Genomic DNA, 24,619 nt, shown 5'->3' on the forward strand with positions numbered 1-24,619 from the left:
TTTGAAACTCGGAGTTGCAATTTGGATGGGTATAAAAGGGGTTAGTGAACTGAAATCTCTAGCAATCTATTAGGGGTGTCCATATGTAGCAGAAATGTAAATACCTGAGACTTGTCTTTGTTTTCTCATCATTTATGCTTTATAAAGTCTTAGATATATATACTTCGGTTTTCTCATCATTCACTTCGGTTGAGATGTCCTTTAGAGAAGTTGAGGGTGAAGGTTTTAGGAGAATGATGCATGTCTTAGATCCTAGATTTGTTGTACCAAGTAGAATGAATATTTACAGATGTTTATTAGAAATGTATGTAGATGAGAAAGAGAAGTTGAAAAATTACTTCAAGTCAAGCAAGCAGAGGGTTAGTTTGACAACAGACACATGGACTTCACCAAATAATTTCAACTACCTATGTGTAACAGTTCACTTTATTGATCGGCACTGTAAGTTAGAAAAGAGAATTATTATGTTTTGTGAGGTTAGTGGTCACAAAGGAATTGATATTGGTGAGATGTTGGAGAAGTGCTTGTCTGATTGGGGGCTTAAAGATTTTTTTTCTGTCACTTTGGATAATGCTAGTGCCAACAAGGTAGCAATGGATTATTTGACCACTAGTATTAATTCAATGACAAGGGCAGAAGAGAGAGATAAGTACTTGCATGTAAGTATATGTGTATGATTTTTTGTTAGAATTGTGTTTATTAGTTATTACTTTGTACAAAAATCTAATACTTGTATGAATCTACATCTTTTCAGGTAAGGTTTGTAGCTCATGTACTTGCACTTGTTGCAAAAGATGTTGTAAGGGTCTATAAAAAATCAATTGCAAGAATCAGGTCAGTTGTCAAGTATATAAAGGGTTCTCCAGCTAGGTTGGCTAAGCTTAGGCATTGTGCAAATTTCGTTGGAATAGAGTCTAAGATAGCATTGATATTAGATGTTAAGACTAGATGGAACAACACATTCTTGATTCTAGAGACTTCACTAGTGTTTGAAAGAGCTTTCACTAGGTTAGAAAGGTATGATAGGGAATATCAGAAGTTGTTTTATTTCCCTACTAAAAACAATGAGAAAGATTTACCCAATGCTAATGATTTTTATATTGATGTTAATGTTGGTGAAGAATAAGAAGAATTTAGTGAAGAATAATAAGAAGATGATGATGATGTGAAAGGCAAGAAGAAGGCACAAAAGAAGAAGAAGAAGAATATAGTGAAGAAACTTGCTTCATGTCAAGGGGACTGGATCTTTGCCAGAGGCCTTGTAAAATGTTTGAAGGTATTCTTTGATACCACTGTTGCATTTTCAGCCTCAACTAAGGTAACAACACATACATTCTTATGAAAATTAGTTCTCATTTATGAACAACTAGTTGAGTTTAGAGATAATGTAGATGAAGATCCTTTTATTGCAACTATGGTTGCCAAAATGTTTAAGAAGTATAACAAATATTGGGGTGATTATGCAAAGATGAACTCTACAACTTTTTTTGCCATGTTGTTGGATCCTAGAGAGAAAGAAAAAGGACTAGAATTTGCTCTTGACTGTTTGTATAGGAAGAAGTCTCCAAAGGTTGAACTTGTTATGAGGAGTGTGTTATTGGATTTTAAGATTCTATTTGAAGAATATAAGGATGTGTATTCAGTTCATGAGGAGGAGTCAAGTACTTCTATGCAGGGACAAGCCAAATCAGTGGTGAGTAAACCAGTGGCAGGCCCAAGTCGTATGAAAGAGTTGATATCAAGGAGTAAGAGGTTCAAGAGAAACCCAGATGATGATGTGGGCAAAACAGAGTTTGGTAGATATTTTGTAGACAAGTTTGAAGAAGGTGAAGGAGAAGATGGTGATGATGATGAGTTTGACTTATTGGGTTGGTGGAAGACCAACAGTAACAAGTATAAGATACTTGGACATATGGCTAAGGACATAATAGTCATTCATGTGTCTTCTGTTGCCTCTGAATCTGCTTTTAGCACAGGAAAGCGAGTGTTAAGTCCTTGTAGAAGCTCTTTATCTACAATGACAGTTGAGGAATTGCTTTGCCCACAAAGATGGCTAAGGAAGCCAATACAACTTGATATTTTATGTGACTACATAACAGATGACGATGTCGAAGTTGAAGAAGGTAACATATTTTATTCACAAATTTCTTTTTCCTTGTTACTTTTTTTTAGTAATAGTTACTAAGTTACTAACTGCCTAACTTGCTGTTACTTTTTATTGCAGAGTTACTGGGTCCAATCAAAAATAATGCCACCACCAGTGCAGCCATGAAATAGATCTCCACAACCACTTCACCACCAATGCTACTACTTCAACTTCAACTAACTTTATATTAGTTGTTAAGACAGTAAAACTTAAGAATTAAGACTATTGTAGTATTGTTTGTGTTGGTCAGTGTGTGTGTTTGTGTGTTATTGTTACTTGTTAGTTGTTATTTTTTCAAATTTTCAAGACTTTGGTTGTTTGGCACTTTTGTTTCCTAGTATTATTGCTACTTGTTAGTTGTTACTTTGTTCTTTGATTGAGATATTGCTTAATATATTGAAAAACAGGTAAAACATGTACTAAATTTGTCTGGAAAATTGATAGGAAAATCTGTCTGGAATTCTGACAGAAAGTACAGATTAGTACCGGAACCGTACCTGGTACCGTACGTGTATGGAATGGTACCGGAACTGAGGTACAAGGTACATGTACCGGTCCAAAATTTTGGAACCGAGTCTAGGGAGGTACAGGTACTCGGTCTCGGCAAGAACCGAGCCGAACCGTACCGTGTGCACCCTTATGCTTTGCACTATTTAGAGTTAGCAATCTAATTCTATACTAATATTATGTCTTTTTATTGCCTTTAATGTCAGATATACAACTATACCTTGAGAGTGATTTTTCTTTTAACTACAAAAAGTTAGATCATGGACTTAGCAAAAAAGTACAAGAAGTTGGAGTTTGGAAGAGCAATTGAGTTTGTCACTTAATTCTTAACGCAAGTATATGATTTCTAAAGAAAGATATATCAGTGCATTTCCTTGATTACATCTTCTTTGAAGGGAAGCACTTTATATGTTTTGCACTATTTAGAGTTTGTTATCAATTTTATATTAATACCGCGCTTTTTCTAGTGTCTCTAATATGAGATATCGATACGACTATATAGTGATCGTATGATTTTTAGTACATATCAGTAAATATCCTTGATTATGTCCTTTTTGACGGGAAGCACCTCATTTGCTTTGCACTATTTAGAGTTTACAATCCATTTTACTGATATATCGAACAACATATCAGTACATTTTCTTGATTACATACTCTTTAACGGGAAGCACTTCATATGATTTGCACTATTTAGAGTTGCAATCTATTATATATTAATAGCGTTTTTATTTTTGAAAAGACGAATGCTCTAGAAAAATATTAATTTAACTACCAATTGTACTGATGTTGGCAATGTCATGAACTACTTACTAATTTCAAATGTTGGTATAATTTTTCACAAGTATTTTACTTATCTCCAATACTTTTAACAGTACGTAGTTGGTGAATTTGTTTGCAGCTGTTAATCTACCAAATGATAATCGATGTTTTCATTATACAATGCAATTGTTAATTGGGATCCTTTCTGGGACGGTTGTGGGACAAAACCCCGCCCCACCAAATGGGATCAAATATCATCGCGCTCGGTGCATAGCACAACTTAAATACTAGATTAGGTGAAAGCACAACATTATTGAGAACAACGATAATCATAATGGTGAATTGGGCGAAAGGGATCCCAAGATGCCACCGTTGGTCGAAATAGATGGAGATGGCAATGAAGTATTTACTTGTAAATAAGAATTACTGACAAACGAAGATATTTGTTTTTAGTATGTGAGATTTTGAATGAGGTTTAGTGATTTAGTATTTAAAGATTAAATTGTTTTATTTTTGATATTACTTAGATCTATTTATTTTTGTTTATTTGTCGAATTGATTACTGGTTGATTAAATTGCTTGAAATTGGTTTTCAAAATCATACGGTATCTTTTAATTATAATAGTATCATACATTTTTGTAATTGAAAGTTTTAAATGTTTATTGACAATCTGTTGGATAGTAATTCTATAATAGCTTATTAGAAATTTTATTAGGACGGGTGCGGTGCGAAGCCCCGCCTTAGTGGACATGATCCAACGGTGTAAGAAATTCCAAAAGTTCCGGTATGTAGCACAGGTTTCAAACTAGTCGTATTAAAAACCGCCAGTAAAAACTGTTGTCTCATATTTTGATGGGCCCTGGTGTTTGGAGATTAATAGGAGTGGGGTTTTGGGTCCCACTTTTTAGTATGATTGAGTTGAGAGGGTTTTAATTTGTTGTTGTTTTTCTCTATATGGTACGTACTGCACTGAAACAAAATTTTGTACTAAATTTCAGAAAAATGGGAGCTGTCCCCTGCTTAACTGGATCAAAAAAAAATTCTATAGGCTGGTAATTTCAATTTATGCTTCTTAAGTATTTTAGAGACAGCTTTTGGATTTTGTTGCTATATATCAACTCTGGTTCTGCTCGTCCATTTTTTATTTTATTTCTGAAAAATAGGTTTCCCTCGTATCATTGATATAAAAGTACCATAAATTCCATGAAGAAAATTATGATATACAGTTACATCTTCATTCCAAGATTGAATATTTAAGTAAATTTGTATAGCTTTTAAACTATGTCTAGCCAATTATGAGTGATGGCATACTTGTTACAAAAAACAGAAAATCTAGATGTCCAAATCATTTAGATTCTCCTAATTAAGGTAAAATCTTGAGCTAAAAATTTTACGTGAAACTTTGTGTTGTTACCAAAATCTTCACTAATTCGGTATCTTTGTTTTCCGGCCTCAGCATACATTCGAACCACCAGCAGAGTGGGCTCAGAGTTGCTCCTGAAAGAGATAATGTAACCACTCAATTTTTTCGCCCATTGGAAAGCTGCGTCCACTCCGGCTTTCTCTAATTCTTCTATGGTGGTGCAATCTACATGCAAACTTCTAGCTTCTCTTATTATTCGTGTAAACTCACACAAAGTTAAACCAATTCCATCTTTTTGTTGTAGAGTTCATGTAAGTAAAAACAATATTTAGTTTCATTGCTGTATTTGGTACTGATCCTTCGATTGGTTGAGAAGTAATATGAAGAGTCTCATCAATGTGAGAATTATAGTAAAGTTGTTGCACTATGTTATAACCTGCTATGTTAACATTGTTATAGCCATTGATAAACTTTATAATATTTTTTATTGTGACAGCACTATTCCAACTTTCCTTTTCAAACACTACTTTACACTTAGCTTTCCAAATGTACCATATTATTATGCTACAAAGAACATTCCAATCTATTCCAAAATTTCTTCTTTCTAGGTTTTCAAAGCAATCACTTAGCCAATCATGAAAAGTAGTTGTTCCATTATGAATAAACTGCATATAAAAGTGAAGATGCATCCAGACTTGAGTAGCATAATTGTATTGAAGAAAAAGATGTGTTAAAGATTCTCGTCCTTCGTTACAAAGTTTATAAGTAGTATTTATGTCCGGGATTACAGACGCTACCCTCATACTATTAGGGAGAATAGTATGAGCTATTTTCCAGATAAACTTTTTTACAGAAGGAGTGGTATCCATACTCCATATCATGTTCCATTTTTCATGAGCATTACCATTAGTGTTTATTTGGTGATACAAGGATTTCACAGAAAACATAACTTTGTGGTTTAGAATCCAACGAGGAGTATCTTCCTTATCAACAACAGTCAACTCCTATTTGAGGTTTCTGCATAAGAGGAATCCTTTCTGGAATCCAGAAATCATCCCAAATGTTAATGTTGGTTCCATTTCCTAATTCCCCAAAACAATACTTTTTTATCGGTTGAATGCCAGTAGCATTTCTTTCCAGATCCAACTATCCTTCCTATTAGGGACAGTATTTATATGTAATATATCACGACATGGATAGTACTTTGCTTTGAGGACGGATGCGCAAAGAGAATCTGAATTTTCTTTTAAACTCCAACCCATCTTTTCATGAATTTCATCCAACTATCCGTCCATTAGACTTGCGTATTTAGCTAGTATGCATCTCAATGAATTTCTATACCACTCTGCCCGTCCATCGACAACTGTTTTCTTGAGAGGGTTTTAGCACCAACCGCATCTTTGTCCATAATGGAGAAGAATTAAGTATAGCCATTAATTGCAAATGATTGATTGATATGAACCGTCTTTTCTTCTTGATCACTTTCTCGAGAGACACTCTAATTACATTAGAATTGACAAAGCTCACTTCATTATAAGGACAGCACCTATTATTTGTATGTAGTTCTTGGATAACTAGTAAAAAGTTTGAAGGATTCCTACGACGCCAACTGATACAGATTGATAATTACCAACATAAAATGTACACAAATAAATTTATGGGATGCTTCTCCGTTAATAAGATACCGTATCGGCAGGTGCGGCATGGCTCACAGAGTCACAATGGATTGGCGATTTAGAAAGAAGGAAAAAGCAAAAGAAAGGCAGAATGTAAAGATAAAATGCTTGGAGATTTGTGCCGTAATATAAATAAAATACGTCTGACACAAAACAGATGGCGTGCAATGATCGAATCTAGGTCGTCGTTTACTTGTACGTCTCATTCGTTGCACGTACATACGTGCTGGTTCCTGTCACCGCACTTTCCGTACATCTAATTTTGTAATAAAGTATATTTAATACGAAATTGGTTCATTTGTCTAAATATTTTTAAAACATGGTTAAAATGGACGAAAAAAATTATTATGGGTGAAATGGACACCAAAAAATTAACAAGGATGAAACTGGATTAATCCTGACTTAAACTTAAAAAATAGCAAGGATGAAACTTAAAAATGGGTATGATGAAACTGTTTACATCCCTGTTATTTTTACATTTTTGTCCATTTAAACAATATCAAAATCTAAATGTCCTTTTCACCCAGAAATTGTTGATTTTGGTCTTTTTAATCAATTTTGTGTTAAAATTAAGTCGAAAGACTATTTTTGATGGACTGTGTAAAGTCTAACAATAAGTCTAGATTCATCGTGATTTTTTCACTATGATATCCCCGCAAGACAGAAAAAATGGTCGAGTCCACTGAAAAACAAAAACCCATCCCCTTTTTCTCCTGGTGTGGTCGGATTGTGACTTTTAGTGAATTCTCGATGGAAAATTTACGGTGTGCGTAGCATCAGTGAAAATCTAAACAACCTCTTGAGTCTTGATTGCAAAGGTAAGGAGAAAATAATATATTTCTGCGTTCATAGCTTTGTAATCTATATAAACACAAGCGAAAACCAACAAAAACGACCTGCCAACAGAAATTGTCTTTTGTTGTATTCGTCAGATCAGATGGTCCCTAAAACTGTCCAATGTCTACGCATCTTCATATATTTAGTGTACATCTTTTCTCTTGAGGACAAAAATGCATAGCTTTCTTTTGTAGTTCCGGGTGCAAACCAATTCATCATATGTGTGTTTCTTTTTTTTATCTTTTATGGTATTGTTGTTGCCATGGCATCTATAAGATTCATTTGTGGGATTGGTCCCAAAACTTTCAGCTTTTTAGACGCTTTATAGTATAACTAAGTAAAATATCCGCACGGAGCATCCACGACAACTGGTATGCCAAAATGGTACATACATTACTCAGGAATCGGCGGTCAGGTGGTGGATATGGTATATAGCATATATGGTAAAGTCATAAGGTATATTTATAGTGTTTTTTGTACGGATTTGTACGGATTTGTTCGTTTTTGGTTTTCTTCATATAATATAAGTACATCGCTGCACAGAAAAGTAAATCTAGGTTCAGGTTAATCATTGCACATGAAGAAATTTTGGGCATATCACTCCTCTGTCATATGAGCATCTCTTTTCGAAGAAGAAAATCTATCAAAATAGGCGATTTATAATTTCGAAGACCATTTCTTCTACAATCTCAGAGTACAAGATTCGGGTGCTATCGTGATAGACCGTTCTTTCTCTTCGCGATTTATTTACGTTTTGTATCTTTCTTTGTCTTTGTTTCATGTTATGATGTAATTGTTTTTGTTTAAAATCATCATGTAAACGTTTCTTATGAAATGAAATACTTATGGTTTGATGATGATGATCAAAAAAAAAAAGGTTAAATTTAACTTAGCGGAGATTAAACATGGGTGGGGTGGGGTGGGGCGGGGTGTCTAATAGGTGAGGTCGGAGGTGTTTTCTGAGGTGGTGATAAGGATGAGACTCTGCATGAGAAAGAACTATAATTTTGGGCATACCAAAATCTTCCAAGGCATACTGAATGAAGACAAAAAAGGTTGTGAAATAGCAAAATCAGATAACCCCTTAACCCAAATTTTTTTTAATGGCAAATCTGCCCTTTACGTATTAGTGTTAATAATCTTGATTAGTGATTAAATATTTTGTTTAGTGATTAAAATAATTTTCAGAATTATAAGAGTTGTTTAGATGAAAAATTTGAGGAAAAAAAAATCAAAGTTTTGGTTTGGTTAAGAAGGAGAGAAAGAGGAGGAGAAAGTGAGAAAATTATAATTCTTGATTCAATGGAGGATGAGGAGGGTCATCATTCATCTAAAAAACTTAGGAAAATACATATCAACTACAACAATGATCCAGAAATGGCTGATTTCTTAGATTATGAGAATGATTTTACACCCACTCAAACTCAAGCTCAAACTCAAACACAAACTCAAGATGATGATTTTTATGAGCCAAATCCTGATGATGAAGACATTGATGAGGAACCCAATGCTTCTAATACACAGGTACACTTATATCCTATACTTAATCTCACTTCTATAGCTCTCAATTATCAAAAGTTAGGTTTTTTGAATCATGGTTCGGCGAAACAGGTTGAGGTTCGGCTCACATCTATGAGACGAATCTACCAATTGATGAACGGTTCGGCTTACTGAATCTGTTTACTGCATGCGCCGAACCTATAATTTCCAATTCCAACCCTTTTGCTAGACACTAATTCGGCTTATATGAAAGTTTCATAGTAAGCCGAACAACATCCTGAATAGCCCAGAATAGAATCATTACTAATTCGGCTTACATATCCAAAATCGTATGTGCCGAACATAACTTTTTAATTTCTGGGTTGAAATATTGTTACTGGTTCGGCACATATGGAGAATATCGTATCAGCCGAAACTTCTTATGTCCAAGGTTCGGCACATAATATGATTATCGTCTAAGCCGAACATGAATTTGTTAATTTTTGGGTTAAAATATTGTTCGTGGTTCGGCACATGTTGAGGATATCGTATAAGCCGAAACCTGTAAATGTTTATAGTTCGGCACATAATGTGATTATCGAATGCGCCGAACCTTGTTGTTATATTCCCTTTCTAGTGTTTAACCTTGTGATATTTTTTGTAGATCGTGCTTGGACCCATGGAAAATCAACCTGATCCAGTAGACATAATTCACGAGGATACCAAGGATCACTAAAACATGAAATTGAGGAACATCAACCTGATCGTCCTTGAGGAACACCAATACTGGGTTACACCAATAATGATTTTTAAGGCTCGGCTTATAACTCAAATTATAGAAAAAGCCGAACCTGAAGGACAAATGATTCGGCGCGTAACTAACATTAGAGGATAAGCCGAACTCTATAAATTCGGCGCATAACTGTTAAGCTATTCATTAAAACATGAAATTGAAGGTGTCCATAACCCAATCCCAGCATCATTAAAAACAAAGTTCATCACCTAAAAGCAAAGGTGTTTGCAACACCATAAAAGTGTACTTAAAACTTAAGAAAAAGTGTACCATAAAAGTGTACATAAAAGGGCATTTAACCACGACCCCTCTTCTTAGTTGCACGACCACCTCTTCTTCCACCTTGGTCTTCATCTTCCGACGCATCATTACCGGGTTGGACGGTAGCACCACCTTGGCTTGTACCTTCACCAACTTGTCGAGACCTCTTAGTGGTAGGCCTTTGTTCGGGTTCCTCGGGTCCTTGTCTTTTGTTGATGATTGCATCCCACTTGTTGATGAGGTATTTTTGTTCTTCCAAGGTCATTGGTGTTTTGCAACCAAGGCCTTCATTTTTTTTCAACATCTCCCTATCCGCGGCAACCTATTTTTTCATTTGTCAACAACTTATAACCATGAGGTTGAAGACATTTTTACCATAACTAATATATGAAAATAGTATAAAGTGAAGTCATTCTTACCATAATCTTGAAAGCCTTGACTACATCTTCGGAAGTAGACTTGTTGGTGATCTTGATTGGCTTCGCCTTCCCCTTATCAGCTATCTTTTGCCTTTTCTTATTGATAATGAAGGGATGAGAAATTTGGTTATACCAATCCATATAGCCCGGATCCTCTTCACATGGATCATCAAGTAAAGGTGTTAACTTGGACGCATCTAATGTGTGATTGTCTAAATTATTCCAAAACTCAACGGTGGGATCAGGATCATACTTTGGTTCCCAAGATGAAGTGGTGCTTTTAGTTCCCTTACCACTCTTTGGTAACAACCTGAATTTCTCGTCAAACAAAGGAACCTTTTGGACGCATCCTAATTGACGGAGTACTCGCCTAGGATCGTATGTAACATAACCACCGGGATACCACAATGGCCCATGATACATACCTACCGGCATATCCTCATCTTCAACAACTTCATCTTCCTTCTCATATGGTTGAAAAGTGACATCATCAACACCAAGACGGTCTAATGTCTCTCTCAAACTTTCCACCAACTTCTTTTTGTTCCTTTTCTTGGAGTCCTCGTACGCGTACCGTGTTGCAGTTGGCTCTATATCAACATAATCAACATCTTTCTCAAATACTTTGGCCAAGTTCAAAATTGGGAAATGGTCATATATCCACACCTACATCCAAAGAACCACATTAAAAAATCAAAGGAATTGAATAGATAGAAACAAGTTTTACTTGGAAACATCAAAGTAAGAATAAAGTTTGCAAACTCAGAGAACTGTTCGGCTTATATGGATCAAGTATTATAAGACGAACCAAGTAAGTAAAAACTTCGGCTTAAAAGATTTTATGGTTATAAGACGAACCATACTCTGAACTCCCAAAAGTTACCTGGAGCAAAGTGAAGTTCCCTCTGATGTTTGTACTTGTCAACCTAGACGCGGTGGCAAGTTGGTCCAGCAGGTAAGCGAGCGTAGCCGTTCCCCAAGCAAACTTGTTACAAGTTTCAAGATTGTTTACCAATTGGAGATAATTAGCATTTACCTTGTTTCCGGTAGTGTCGGGAAAGATGTCTCTACCAAGAGTATAAAGCAAGTAGGCAGTTCCGGTTTGCTTCACTTTGACGGGATCCATTATCAACAAACCTTGTGTGACTCTTTCCTTTGTGTTCTCAAACTCCTTTTTCAAGTTAGTCAACTTGATCTTCTTATTCTTCTTATTTCTGCCACCTGGTATGCAAACGGTATCGACATCTTTAACTGATCGACAAAACTCCAACTCAGTTTTCTGTGTACCCAAACCAAGGCATTCCAGGTACAAATTGTATAGCTCATCCCAACTCATGTCATAAAAACCAGCATCCACACTTACACCCCTTGCTTTAAGGCCTGTAATCTTACTAGCCTCATCAGGAGTGATTGCCATCTCTCCAAAAGGTAATTGAAATGTGTAAGTTTCTGGACAAAAGCGCTCGGTAAATGCAAAGGCCGACACACTATCATATTCCTTATGTCCATAATTGATGATAGGCCATAAAGCACTGCGTTGTACGTAAGCAATCACCTCAGGAACCTCTTCATCAAGACTCCATTCCGCTGCCCTCTGGTGTCTCAATACTCGGACTGCACGGTTGTGATCAGGAGTCTCATAAATTTTCTTCGCCCAAGAATCGACATAACCAATCAACACATTTCCTCCATCTTCCGGAAGACCATGAGTCAAACCATCTGATCGAGGTGTAATTACGTCATCTTCATCAGGAATGTGTAAACCAGTGATCCGTCGATCATCATCGTCCTTCTCTTTCTCGGGTTCTGCCACCTTCTTACCTTTCTTGTCTTTCTTGGGTTTTCCTTGGGGTTGTGTTTCTTGATGAACTTCTTGATTATCATCAACTTCTTCATCTTCAGCTATTCCTTCTTCTTGTCTTTCAATTCTTACTTGTTCAGCTTCTTCTTCTAAAATTCCTCCTCTACCTACCGCTCCCAATTTTTTCTTACCTCCTCCTCTAGGATCGGGAGTTTTAGAAGTAGAAGGTGTTACCTCCATCTTCTTCCTCTTTGTAGTTGCATTGGTCCTGACACAAATATGAAAGTTATAAGACTAATTCGAACAACAAAGAGATTTGGAAATCCAAAAACTTGTAAGAAAATAAGAAGGCTCGACTTAACCGAAATAACACATATGAGCCGAATCATGTCTTGAAATTTTTATTAGCTTACATAGAGAGTGGATCGGCTCATACCACAAAACAATTATAAGCCGATCCTATATATTCGGCTCACAACCGATACCGTCGAATAAGCCGAGTCTATGATTATGAACTCAAACATGTATTCGGCGCAACATGATATCATATAAATAAGCCGATCCTATACACTTGTAAAATTTATGAAATTTTAACAATGATATTCGGCGCAACCCTAATACTATCGAATAAGCCGAATCTAGACTTATGAATTGAAACCTTTATTCGGCGCAAAACTAATACAACCATACAAGCCGATCCTAAGCACATGCAAAAATTCTGAAATTCAAACAACAATTATTCGGCACAAAACTAATACTACCATACAAGCCGATCCTACGCACATGCAAAATTTCTGAAATTCACAAAACGTATTCGGCACAAAACTAACACCATCAAATAAGCCGATCCTAAATATAAGTCTCTGTGTCACTAAGTTCGGCTCAAAACGGATTTCAGATATACGCCGAGCCGTTCATATGCACTTTCAGGGTTCAGTTTCAAGAACAGCTCGGCGCACATCTAAGATTTGTTTTGCGCCGAACCATACCCTGTAACCGCCGCAGAAACATGATTTTGACGAATTAAATCGACCAAACCAATCTAAAACATCAAATACGAGATGGGTTTGTAGAACTAACCTTCTTATTCTCATTTCCGGAGTTGGTTCTTCTTCAATCTCTTCTTCCGGTTGATTTTGTGGTTGATTTTGAGTTTGTTCTTCACTCTCTAAATCTTCTTCTTCTTCAGTGGGTTGTTGAGTCGATCGATTTGAACGAGATACTGGCTTACGACGACCCATTATATAGATGAGTTTAATCGTCGACTAAATTTTCACGAATCGACGATTAAATTTCCGCGATGAAAAAAATGAAAGGGAAGGTTGAATGAGTTCGGCTGTGGAGAGGAAGAAGAAGAAGGTGAATGAAACTGATTTTAGGTGTAGTTGATTATAGGTTTTGTATTAGGGTTAGGGATAAATTAGTAGTAATTTAAAGTATTTAAGGGCATATAGGTAATTGAACCACCCCATAGGGTACCCCTTATAAGGTCACCCAAGTTAGGACTAGTGCTTTGTATGCCTAAGAAGATTTTGGTATGCCCAAAATCAGGGTTCATGAGAAATGATAAAAACTATTGTATTTAGCAAAATGGTACATGCTTGGACCAGTTTCTCTATCTATATGCGGCCCAACAATATTTTGGGGGATGAGAATAACCAATCATTAACACGTACTAATTTGAAGAGTTTTTTTTTTTTTGAAAACTTAGGCAGTGCCTAAGGAAGGTGATATATAATTGTGCAAGTGGTGTCATTGTTTGGATAAACATCAGACCCACTGCTAAGATTCTCACAGACGATAGCTATATTTAAAGCTTGCAAGTTTTGGGTTCTATGAAGAAGTTTAAGACCCGTCAAGACAAAAGTTACAGGTTTAATGTTTAAAGTGATTTCTTCATTCAAAAGTTGCCTTTACCTGTGGAAGTTCCTGTTGAATCTTCCTTTGATGGCTTTGATGTAAAGAGCATTGAAGTGTTCCAGGATTTCATTTGTTTTAGCATGTATCTCGATATTCATGTGCTGCTTTTCCTCCTCCCAACCAAAGGCTAGTTCTGCTCCTCCTGTGGCTCCTTATGCTCCTCATTGGCCTGTGTGTCCTCTGCTATCAACATAGTTTCCTGCAAAATCAGTAACAGTTAGGGCTGGAAAAACTGATAACTGTTAGGATCCTGTATAGTGCAGATTTTGATTATGTAACCATAATACTGCTTTTTTTGAGGGATCCCAACATGACTACCAGTTTCTGCTTTTTGGGAACCGATATCGGAGAGAAACCCCTGAGTATTAAGGGCATGGTTAGGTAAATTGTGAATTTTGTTAAAGTCACATAGATGTTGTTGAATGCTAAGGGAGGTTTTTTTAGCATTGGGTGGGAGGTTTTGAAAAACTAGATCACATCTAGACTTCCAAATAAACCAGCAAGTAGTTGCATAGATGCTGATGTTTTCACTAGTACTGATATGTTGAAACCAAGTATTGAACCAGTCCATGAAAGGTGTTTGATGGTTAAACAGACCATGACTTTCACCTAGCATGTGCTGCCAAACATCAGTAGCAGCTGGGCAGTTAAGAAACAAATGTGTCACTGTCTCCTCCCCACTTTTGCATATTTTGCATATGGGATCAATATAATAAAGAATACTTGCAGTTTTTTCATTAGTAGGGAGGATTTCATGAGCACATTTCCAGAGAAAGATTTTGATAGCAGGTGCAACTTCCAAATTCCATATAGATCCCCAGTCTGTTGTAGTTTGGTCATTTTTGTAAAGATTCTCTATTTTGGCTTTCAAGATTGGAAGATTGCATTTCTGTATTTGAGCAGCATGAATCTCAAGAATGGACGCCGTACCGGGTGTCTACGGCCAGAAAATTGACCTTCACCTTGACTTGTCTCTGGTCAAGTGTCTTTGAAGCCCAATTAAAAGAAGTGGGCATGGGGGACAAATCATATGTTGATACATGTCTTTCATATTAATGACTTCTGTTTCCAAAAATATAAAAGAAGTGTATTCTTGGAGAGAAAATTTATTTTCTTGATTGGTGTTGGTATTTCTGGAAACATAATTCATTAATATGTTGACACATGTCAACATATTATTTGTCCCCCATGCCCCCTTCAAAAAACACCCCCATCAAAAAAATTCTCCGTCTAATTCATGGTGCTTGCAAAATTGTCTCCAAGATTTTGGCTGAAGATTTAAAACAACTTTAATTACCAACAATTATTTCTCAACAACAATCTGCCTTTATTAAAAAAAGGCAAATTTTAGATGGTGTCTTAACTGCTAATGAGTTAATTGATTCAAGATTAAGAAGTGGCAAGCCTGGTTTACTTTGTAAAGTTGATTTTGAAAAAGCATTTGATCATGTGAATTGGGATTTCCTTGATGATATGTTTAGATTGATGGGTTTTGGTGAAAAATGGAGGAAATAAATTCATTGTTGTGTGGTGTATGCTAGATTTTCTATGCTTTTAAATGGGAGTGAGACTGGTTATTTCAAGAATAGCAAAGGTATAAGACAAGGTGATCCCATTTCACCTTTCTTATTACTTTTGGTAGGAGAAGCTCTTACTTTCATGATTACAAAGGCACAATAAAAAGGGCTGCTTTCTGGTTTTCATGTCAAGGATGGTGGTATGAAGTTGAGTCATCAGATATTTGCAGATGATACTCTAATTTTTCTTGATGCTGATGAAGACCAAGTGAGAAATCTTAGGCTTATTATCATATCATTTGAGATGCTTACAGGTTAAAAATTAATTTTACTAAAAGCAAAATCTTTGGTGTTGGTTATGATGGGAACTTATCTGTTTTCTCTTCTCTTTTGGGATGCTACAGTGGAGTGCTTCCAACAACTTATTTAGGATTACCTCTTGGTGATAGGTGTGGAGGTATTGCAAAGTGGGACAAGATCATTGATAAGTTTATTGTTAAATTGGCAGATTGGAAAAAGTCTCTTTTATCAAGAGAAGGTAAAATCACTCTCATTAACAGTGTGCTAGCTAGCCTTCCAATCTATTATATGTCACTTTTTGAAATGCCTGCTTCTGTCATCAAAAAGATAGAAAAAATCATGAGGGACTTTTTATGGAATGACAATAAAGGAAAGAAAAAGATTCATATGGTGAAATGGAAGGCTCTGTCAAGAAAGAAAAATTTGGGTGGACTTGGTATTAAATGTTTAAAGAAGGTCAATCAGGCTTTGCTCTCTAAATGCTGTTGGAGATTTTCTATGGAGGAAAATGAACTGTGGAGGAAGTTGGTTCTTGAGAAGTATGGTTATGATGAAGTCCAGTGGATCTCTAATACTCCTAAGGGAACTTATGGGAAATCAGTTTGGAAAGCTATTATGAAACATAAATCTATTTTCCTGAAGTTTGTAAGGTTTAAGGTCAATAAGGGAAACAAAGTGAGATTTTGGGATGATAATTGGTTGTATGATACTTCTATTAAGTCTTGTTTTCCAAATATTTATGCTTTATCCAGGGCTAAAAATGCTTCAGTTGCTGAGATGTGTACTGCTTGATGGTAATGAAGTCTGGAGTCTTAGTGTGCCAAGAAGACTCGATGCAGCTGCTAGGATGAAGCTGCAAATTCTTAATTCTGATCTTGCCAATGTCAAGTTCAACCTGGAGCTGGAGGATGAGTTTCTTTCATCTCTCACTAAAAGACCTTCACTGTTAAGTCTACTTATGATGTTATTTCTGCAGAGAATGTGCTGGTGCAACATAGTTCTATTTTTACTTTTGTTTGGAACTTAAAATGTCCTCCAAAAGTGGTTTTTTTTCTGTGGCTCATTGCACACAACAGTTTACCCACTAGAGATTTACTTAGGAGAAGAGGAGTTGAAGTCCCAGATGGTTGTTTGTTCTGCAACAGCAGTGAATCTTGTTCACATCTCCTGATGCACTGTGCTTTTGCAAGAAAAGTCTGGGTGGAATTTATTTCTAAGTTAAGTTGGTTTTTCTGCACTCCTGGGGATGTTATAACTTCTTTACAAACTTGGCACTGAATCAACATGATGCAGCAAGTACTGCAGTTTGGAATTTGGTTCCAATGGCAATTATTTGGTCTCTCTGGAAGGAGAGGAATTCAAGGGTATTTACAGAAAAGAGAAGCAATATCAAGGCTGTAGTTAACAAGGTTATTTATTGCTTATTCTGTTGGGCTCTAGCCATTAAAAATTTCAGTGAAGTGAGCTCCTCTGATGTTATGAGTGATTGGTGTAATATTTATTTCAATCCTGCATGACCTAGTAGTCTTTTATTTTTTATCGGAAGAGAAGACTTTATTAGATAAAAGAATTTACAAAGAGAGCTACCAGAAGTAGCAAAACAAAAATAAACAAAAGAATTCAAAATTACATGAAAATAGATGCCCAAGTACCAGTGATAGAACTAGCATAGTTCAGGGTGGTATTAGTATGTTACTAGTCTCTGCTTTTCTTCTTTTTCTTGTTTTGCTCAGGGTGGTATTGCCTATATACCCTCTCTTTTTTTGATCTATATATTCTTTCTTTACCGATTAAAAAAATAAATAAAAATATTCTCCGTCACATATTCATGCTTATATTTTGCCGATCAGTATTGTAGTTATGAAGGTCCTCATGTTTCGAAAACTTAAATCTTGCCGACCAATAACTACCATTAAAACAGTTTCTCTGTGTACATTTTTGTTATTAGTCGGCATGGTTGGGGAAACTACCCTGACGACTTTCTGTCGGTCGTCACTTTATGCAATTTCGACCATGATGACTAGTAACATCTAAAATTAAACTTTCTTTGTGTTTCATTTTTCATTTAGTCGTCATGTTGTTTTATCTGTAATCGTGACGACCTTGTGTATAAGATTTTTAGTCGTCAGTGTTTGACATTATCGACTTTGACAATTATAGTGTAGTCGGAAGGTTATGAATTAGTTAATACCTTTCCGACTAATCATACATTTATAACACCGTTCTACGTATGAAAAATCTCATTTGGTCGTCATCATGGTTTATTATCAACATCCGGCTATAAAGGTCGTCATGTTCGTTTTCAGTCGAGCATGCCGACTTTTTACACTGTGATTTCTGAAAGTGTTAGATTTCTTCTATAATTTGCACAATGAAACCATTAATCAACTGTGCAATCCCCTTTTTAGAAGTGTTTGACTAGTGTGGTTTCATTTCCTTTACAAACAAAATTCGAAAACAAATATTTTTTCCTCAAAAATCTTCCAACAAAATCCATAAGTTCAATCTAACCAAAACAAATTTTCATATAACTTTTCATTCAACCAACTAGTCCAACTAAATTAATTAAACTAAACAGGTTGATTAGTGCTAATTAAATAATGAAAGTTAGTCATTTGTATAAATATACGGCTAAGAAGTTTTGAGTTTTACTTCCTAATGACTTTATTTTGTTTTATTTGGTATACCCCAATTAATCTGGGTATATCCTAGTCTCGTGAATTTTTCTTTCGCTTTCAATTATTTTTATTTTTTAATTTCCAATTTGTGGTAAAAAAAGGTTTTGATTTTTTATTATGGTTTTATCAAATTTGGACTAACTAATTTTGTTTAGAAGATTATTAGTTCATATACCACGAGTTTTAAATCCAAATCCGAACCAATTAGCAATTGAAGTTTTACCAATTCAGTTGATTCAGTAGTGAAAATTGTTTTGTTTTTGTATGCATCTGGTAACGGATGAAATTTGGTAACTCATGTAACAATCATGTAATCTAAAATTGAGCTTCTTCTCTTTTGATGTTAGAGATCATCTAACACGTTTTATTGAGAATGAATTGACGAAAATTGAAGTAACATCCAAACAACTTTGGAAAAGAAAATCAAATTTTAAGAAATCACTTTAGAAAAGAGAGCATCTCATGCACCCACTCCATATTGGATTGATCCAAATCCTATTCTTGTTAGTAGATCACATCGTATCATTAGTTCATTGCATGGTTCTAAACTAGAGATTTCATTAGGTGGAATAAGACCTTGTAAGATGGTGGGTATACTCATATAAAAGCCATCCTTTAACGTCAATCAGCATCCATAATTTCATTTATGATAATATTCATTGCATCCCTCCATGATCAAACACCAAAAAGAAACCAACAATGCTGAAAGATAAGGGCATCATTAACAACACAGAAAAATTAATTAACCACAAGTGCATGCATTTAAGAAAACATGGAACAAATAAAATAACTGCTAAGGCAGCTAAGGCCAGATCCTGATCAGATAAAACAATGGTTATCTTGAAAACATCAGAAGATCAATCATAGATGTCATAAAATACGATAGAGCACCATTGAATCATGCATATCCACGTAAAATAATTACATACTACACACACCAAATGGAAATGTATGGACGCGCATATAATTAGATACAAGTAGATGGTTTAGGTGCATTATTAGAAATGAAAATAAAATAAAATGGACCTACCCACCTGTCTTGACGGATCTAAGGACCCAACAGCAATAAATTGGCAATGGATTTTTGCAATTTAATGGGGGTGCATGTATTGGATTATTTAGCTTTTTTTCTTTGTCAAGTGCTACTGAAGTGAGTCCTCACTAACTAAAAACTTGTGGCTTTCATTTCCTTCGTATCCCAATTTGATGTAACAACTGGCCAGTGGAGCATAAAATATACTAGTAACGACTAACGACCATCAGAATACAAGATGATAATTCACCTAACTAATTAGAGCTTGAGCCAGTAGGGCATAGTAACTACCAAATTAGCCCATTAGGTATACATGTACAACAATAATTAAGACTAAATATTTTAAGTTTGCAAACAAATATGAAGTGCCTCCTGTGTAAATAGTTGAAACTAATGACTCAGCTATCTGGCGCATGAGTGCACAGCGAACACACACCTATAAATTGCAGATTTGTTAAAAACATAGTTGGAGTTCAAAATTTTGTACTCGCTGCAATGCCGGGCGTACAAAATAACTGGACGTAATAAATATAAGATATGTTAAAAAATCCGTTTGAGCAACATCAATCGATTAATCAACTGCATCAGCGTATCTTTACAATGAAGATTTGCAATGGGCACAAACTGGTAAGACATTTGATCTCCATTACCTAGTACAACAAAGATATGTCCTAGGCACAGATTAGTATGACATTTGATTCTCCAATGTATACCTAGTACAACTAACCAGGGCTATTTTCATAACTGTTCCCCAGCTTCTTCAACACCGCTTGATTATATGCTAAAGAGCAAAGATCTTTGTTTCAATTACATAAGATAAAATCACTTTGTTCGAAGGCATCAAACATATTATCTATTTTGTTTTGAACTTGTGATGTTAATGGATCATGATAAGAAGATCTATTTGGTATCCCACGCTTAGATTTTCTTGTCTGCCAAATCGATTGACAGGCATTTGTGCAATCTAAGAGCAATTTCTATGACAATGGCCAAAGACAAATATTTGTTCAGCCACGTTGATGGCTAAATTGGGTTTTCCATTATGGGAAAGTATAGGGCGTTGGAGTACCAGACGCGCGATCTAAGGACAGACTCTGGCGTTTGCATACAAAACGGGGGAGTTTGAAGACCAGACGCGGGCGCTCGGTGTGCTGACGCGGGCGTTAGAAACGAAGTCTTTAACGGTCGACTCCCCAACGCCTATATTTGCACCGGTCGGCTCAATTTCAACACTATAAATTCGTTGTTTTGATTTCATATTCAGTCACACCATTACCATTTCCTTCTTCTAAAACTCTTCTGAATCAAAAATTTCTATACAATATGAACATAGTGAGAAGAGCGGTCTGTAATATAAAGAAGAAAAGAGATCGCAGCAATGAATCGGCACCGTCTCCTCACACAAATGTAGATTATACTCAAAATCGAGAAGCAAAGTTTGCTGCACCAAATATAGTTGATGCTCCATTATTAGTACCAAGTCATGTGTCGGGGCATCATGAACGGTCTGAGGATTATTATGTCATGAGAGGTGGATTTTCAGAGTTAAATTATATTTATGTTTGTCTACCGCCTGCAGTCCGAGAAAGGGTTGACAGATATCCTTGGCGTGCGCTTTATCGAATTAAGCCTAGAAAACATAACAAAAAAATTCTGAAAATAGTGGTAGAAAGGTGGTGGATGACGACGCACACATTCTATTTTAACGATTTCGAAATTGGTAAGTTTTTTTAACTTAAGTTAAATTAAATTTTTTAAATAATTATTAAATAATCAAAAGAATTAATCATAGTTGATGTTATACTTGTAATAAGAATTACTCCCCTTGATTTGTATTTCACTGTTGCGATTCCAAGTGGAACGGGAGACCCGCCACCATACAATCAAGACGAATGGATGTCAAATAGTAAATGGGAGACGCTTTGTCCCTCGTTTTTGGAAACAAACATGCGTCGAGAGGATGACTATGATGAACTCGAAAGGATGTTTATCTTATGGGTGCTGGGTCAGGCATTCTTTCCAAACTCAACTTCTGTTGCTCATGTTGGTTGGATTGAAGCGTTAGAAGATCTCGACAAAGCACCAGATTATGACTGGGGATCTGAAATTTTAGCAGAATTGTATTGTGCGTCGGATACAGCGTCCATGGGCGTTAAATACTTCACTGGTTTCTGGAACATCATAGAGGTAAATATCAAAATTATTCTTTTTTTAAATTTATTCTTGTTACTAAATTTAAATAAATTTTATGAGCAAATGTACATTATTTAGTCGATATACTAAAATTATGGAGTATAATTTGCAGGATTGGTGGTATACCTACTTCCGTGTTGGTAAACCAATCCTAAAACACGGGACAGTTAGATTTCCAATGTTGGATATGTATATAAAGACCAACTTAGAGAAGAACACTGGCATCGACAACGAAGTTTGCATTTTGTTTACAGGTTACATCAGATGACTCGGAGCCACAACAACGTAGTTGTTCTCCCTTACACTGGCTTACCTCAGTATAGTGATGATGTTGGAGTAAGTATTGTTGATTATTCTAAGCGTAGAGTAGTTTTTTACAGTCCGGAATCAAAGCGAGGGGTTTGGTACTTGGGAGAAAGAGTGCAGTACCAAATACAAGGTATATTTGCAATTGTAATTAACCCGCTACAACAGATGCAAACCTATGCATCAGATTTTTATCGGCTGGGAATAACCGAATGGGAGAGGTATGAACTAAATACATAGTTGAATATTACTGAAGCGCAGTATGTCAAGTGGTACAAGTCAATTACGTAGCCTGTGATTTAGATACAGAACATGCACGTCTATGGGTTTGATTTCCTAGGGTTATCAAACTTGTCCCATAATCCAAGTGTCGTTCCTAGCCAACTACCTCCATAAGAGCCAAGCTTTATGACTTATTCCAGAACGGGTACAAGTTCTTCATCATCCTCGTTCAATATGCCAGAATTCGTTGGGAGATGCAAAGTATTACTTCACAAGGTGAGCCAATCACGATCCCCATTGTTTCCCAAGGTATGGATCGAGATTATCCTTACTCCAATGTCCATGCTAGTAAGGAAGAGATGCGGATTTATCTCAACGATATGCATTGGCGGAATCAGCAAGTAGAGGCGATGTACTTGGAACAACTACGAAGATGGCAGACAGATACAATGTTTGGATTGAGTCCAACTGTAGGTCCAAATGATGGGCAGCGGTCACATTCTTCCGAATCCACCAGGAGCAACAGATCATCATGGTACGAAAATGAAGAAAACAACAGATCAGCAAACAACAGATCAGCATGGCATGAAAGTGAAGAAAACAACATATCAGCAAACAACAGATCATCATGGCACGAAAGTGAAGAAACAGTGGTGCGAGACACACAGCACAATACTACTTCACCATAAATTGTGCCAGTATCTCTACCTCAGCCACTTCGGCTTGAACCTAGGCGCATTTCATCATCATTCTCTCCCTACAACCAAAATGTGCCATACAACCCAAATATGCCCTACAATCCAAATGAATGCTACACACCAACACCAGCACAACAACAAACCTCTTATATTCTTTGAGGTCCGAGTACACATAGTTCTTACCAATCGCCTAATTTTCTTCATCCAGGTCAGCGAGGTCTATCAGGTCTATCCTCATTTGGAAATTTACAAACTATGTTGGCTTTGAGTGATTTAGCAGGTCTATCCCCAAGACTTGCTGAATTATTGACTCCAGAAAATGACAATGGGGGAAATAGATATGAGCGACGTTAGAGAGATTATTGTAAATTTTCTGCTACATTCATAGTTTTAGTTTTAAATGTACGACAGTCTTTAATTAAATAAAATTACATATGTTTAAAAGTAAGCATTTTATATTGGCTTCACTAAATCACGACGGACTACATCACATTAACTTCACCAATAAGAAGAAGTACTAGGTACTACAAAGAAGGGGTTGAAACTGTTCAACACCTTAAGGATTTCAAAACATTTTTCGAAAGGAAAACCCAGATTTTTCCATCTTCGCCATTCATCCAAAGATGTTATTACCATCTCAGCATCAGTTTCACCTCTCAGTCGATATCGGTTTACTTGTATGGTTAAAGTTACAAACTAACTTACTTCTTTCTTAATTGTACCAAAACGACGTTCTGTGTCGCATATAGAACGATGACTCGGATTACGAGTGTCACTGCAGAACCCATCGTGAATAACCGCCCAGAAATTCACCCATGGGTAGTTTTCCGAAGCAAGCTGAGTAGATAAAAAAATATAGTTTCTGCAAGTAGATTCATCTTCTTCTTTAGCATACGGAACTCGCCGAACTAAACGGGGCCGGGACATCTTCAGTCAAGAATTGAGAGTGAAGAGAAGAATGTGAGAACTTAGAGTTGAAATGAGGAGTATTTATATAATTCAAAAAATGTAGCCGTTGGATCACCAGATTTTTCAGCCGTTCAGATGGAGCCGTTGGCGCTGTGGAAAATTTAATTAAGAAAATAAAGTTTTTTAGAAGAAACTTGTGAACTTAAAACTCTTAAACATTTTTCATATATTTTGCATTAATGAACCGGCCTTTTTATAGGCTTACGTCAAATAAAACCCTAACATAAATCCTAAAACAAACTCAAAACATTAACATAACAAAATTCCTAAACTCTAGGAACTATAAAATGAATTGTAGCCCCCAAAAGACTAGGATTACAAATAGACTTAATCCAAAATATTCAAAAAAAAATCAAATTTCAAATAACCGATTGACCAAAGATGTTTGAATTAATTAATTCCAACATCCTCCCATAATTCAAACATCTTTTTTTTCACCATCATATCATCGTCATCATCTTACATCATTATCATCATCTACATATAACCTTCTTCATCAGCATCATCAAATAATTAAAATAGTTTCAACTCTTCCTCATCATCAGATGCTCCTACAATGAAATTTGCATGCTCTTCTTTTGGTTTTTCACGACAATATTTTTCAATATGCCCAAACTTTTTACAGTGGTAGCACTGCAGTGGCTTTTTATCTTTGAATTAGCAAACATCAGTAGTATGATTTGTCATTTTGCATATTGAACATGATTGAGAAGAAGGATTTTTACCCTTTTCTCTAGCCAT

At 35.9% G+C, this 24,619-nt stretch overlaps 1 long non-coding RNA gene across 1 annotated transcript; it reads left to right on the forward strand.

The window, feature by feature from the left end:
- Positions 1-19,974: 19,974 nt before the first annotated feature.
- Positions 19,975-23,328, forward strand: LOC113362174. Its single transcript, XR_003365591.1, has 3 exons — positions 19,975-20,117; positions 20,442-21,677; positions 21,796-23,328. It is a non-coding gene; the product is annotated as an uncharacterized LOC113362174 (long non-coding RNA).
- The last annotated feature ends 1,291 nt before the right edge of the window (positions 23,329-24,619 follow it).

The sequence above is a fragment of the Papaver somniferum genome, chromosome 3 (genome assembly GCF_003573695.1).
Source record: "Papaver somniferum cultivar HN1 chromosome 3, ASM357369v1, whole genome shotgun sequence".
NCBI lineage: Eukaryota > Viridiplantae > Streptophyta > Magnoliopsida > Ranunculales > Papaveraceae > Papaver > Papaver somniferum.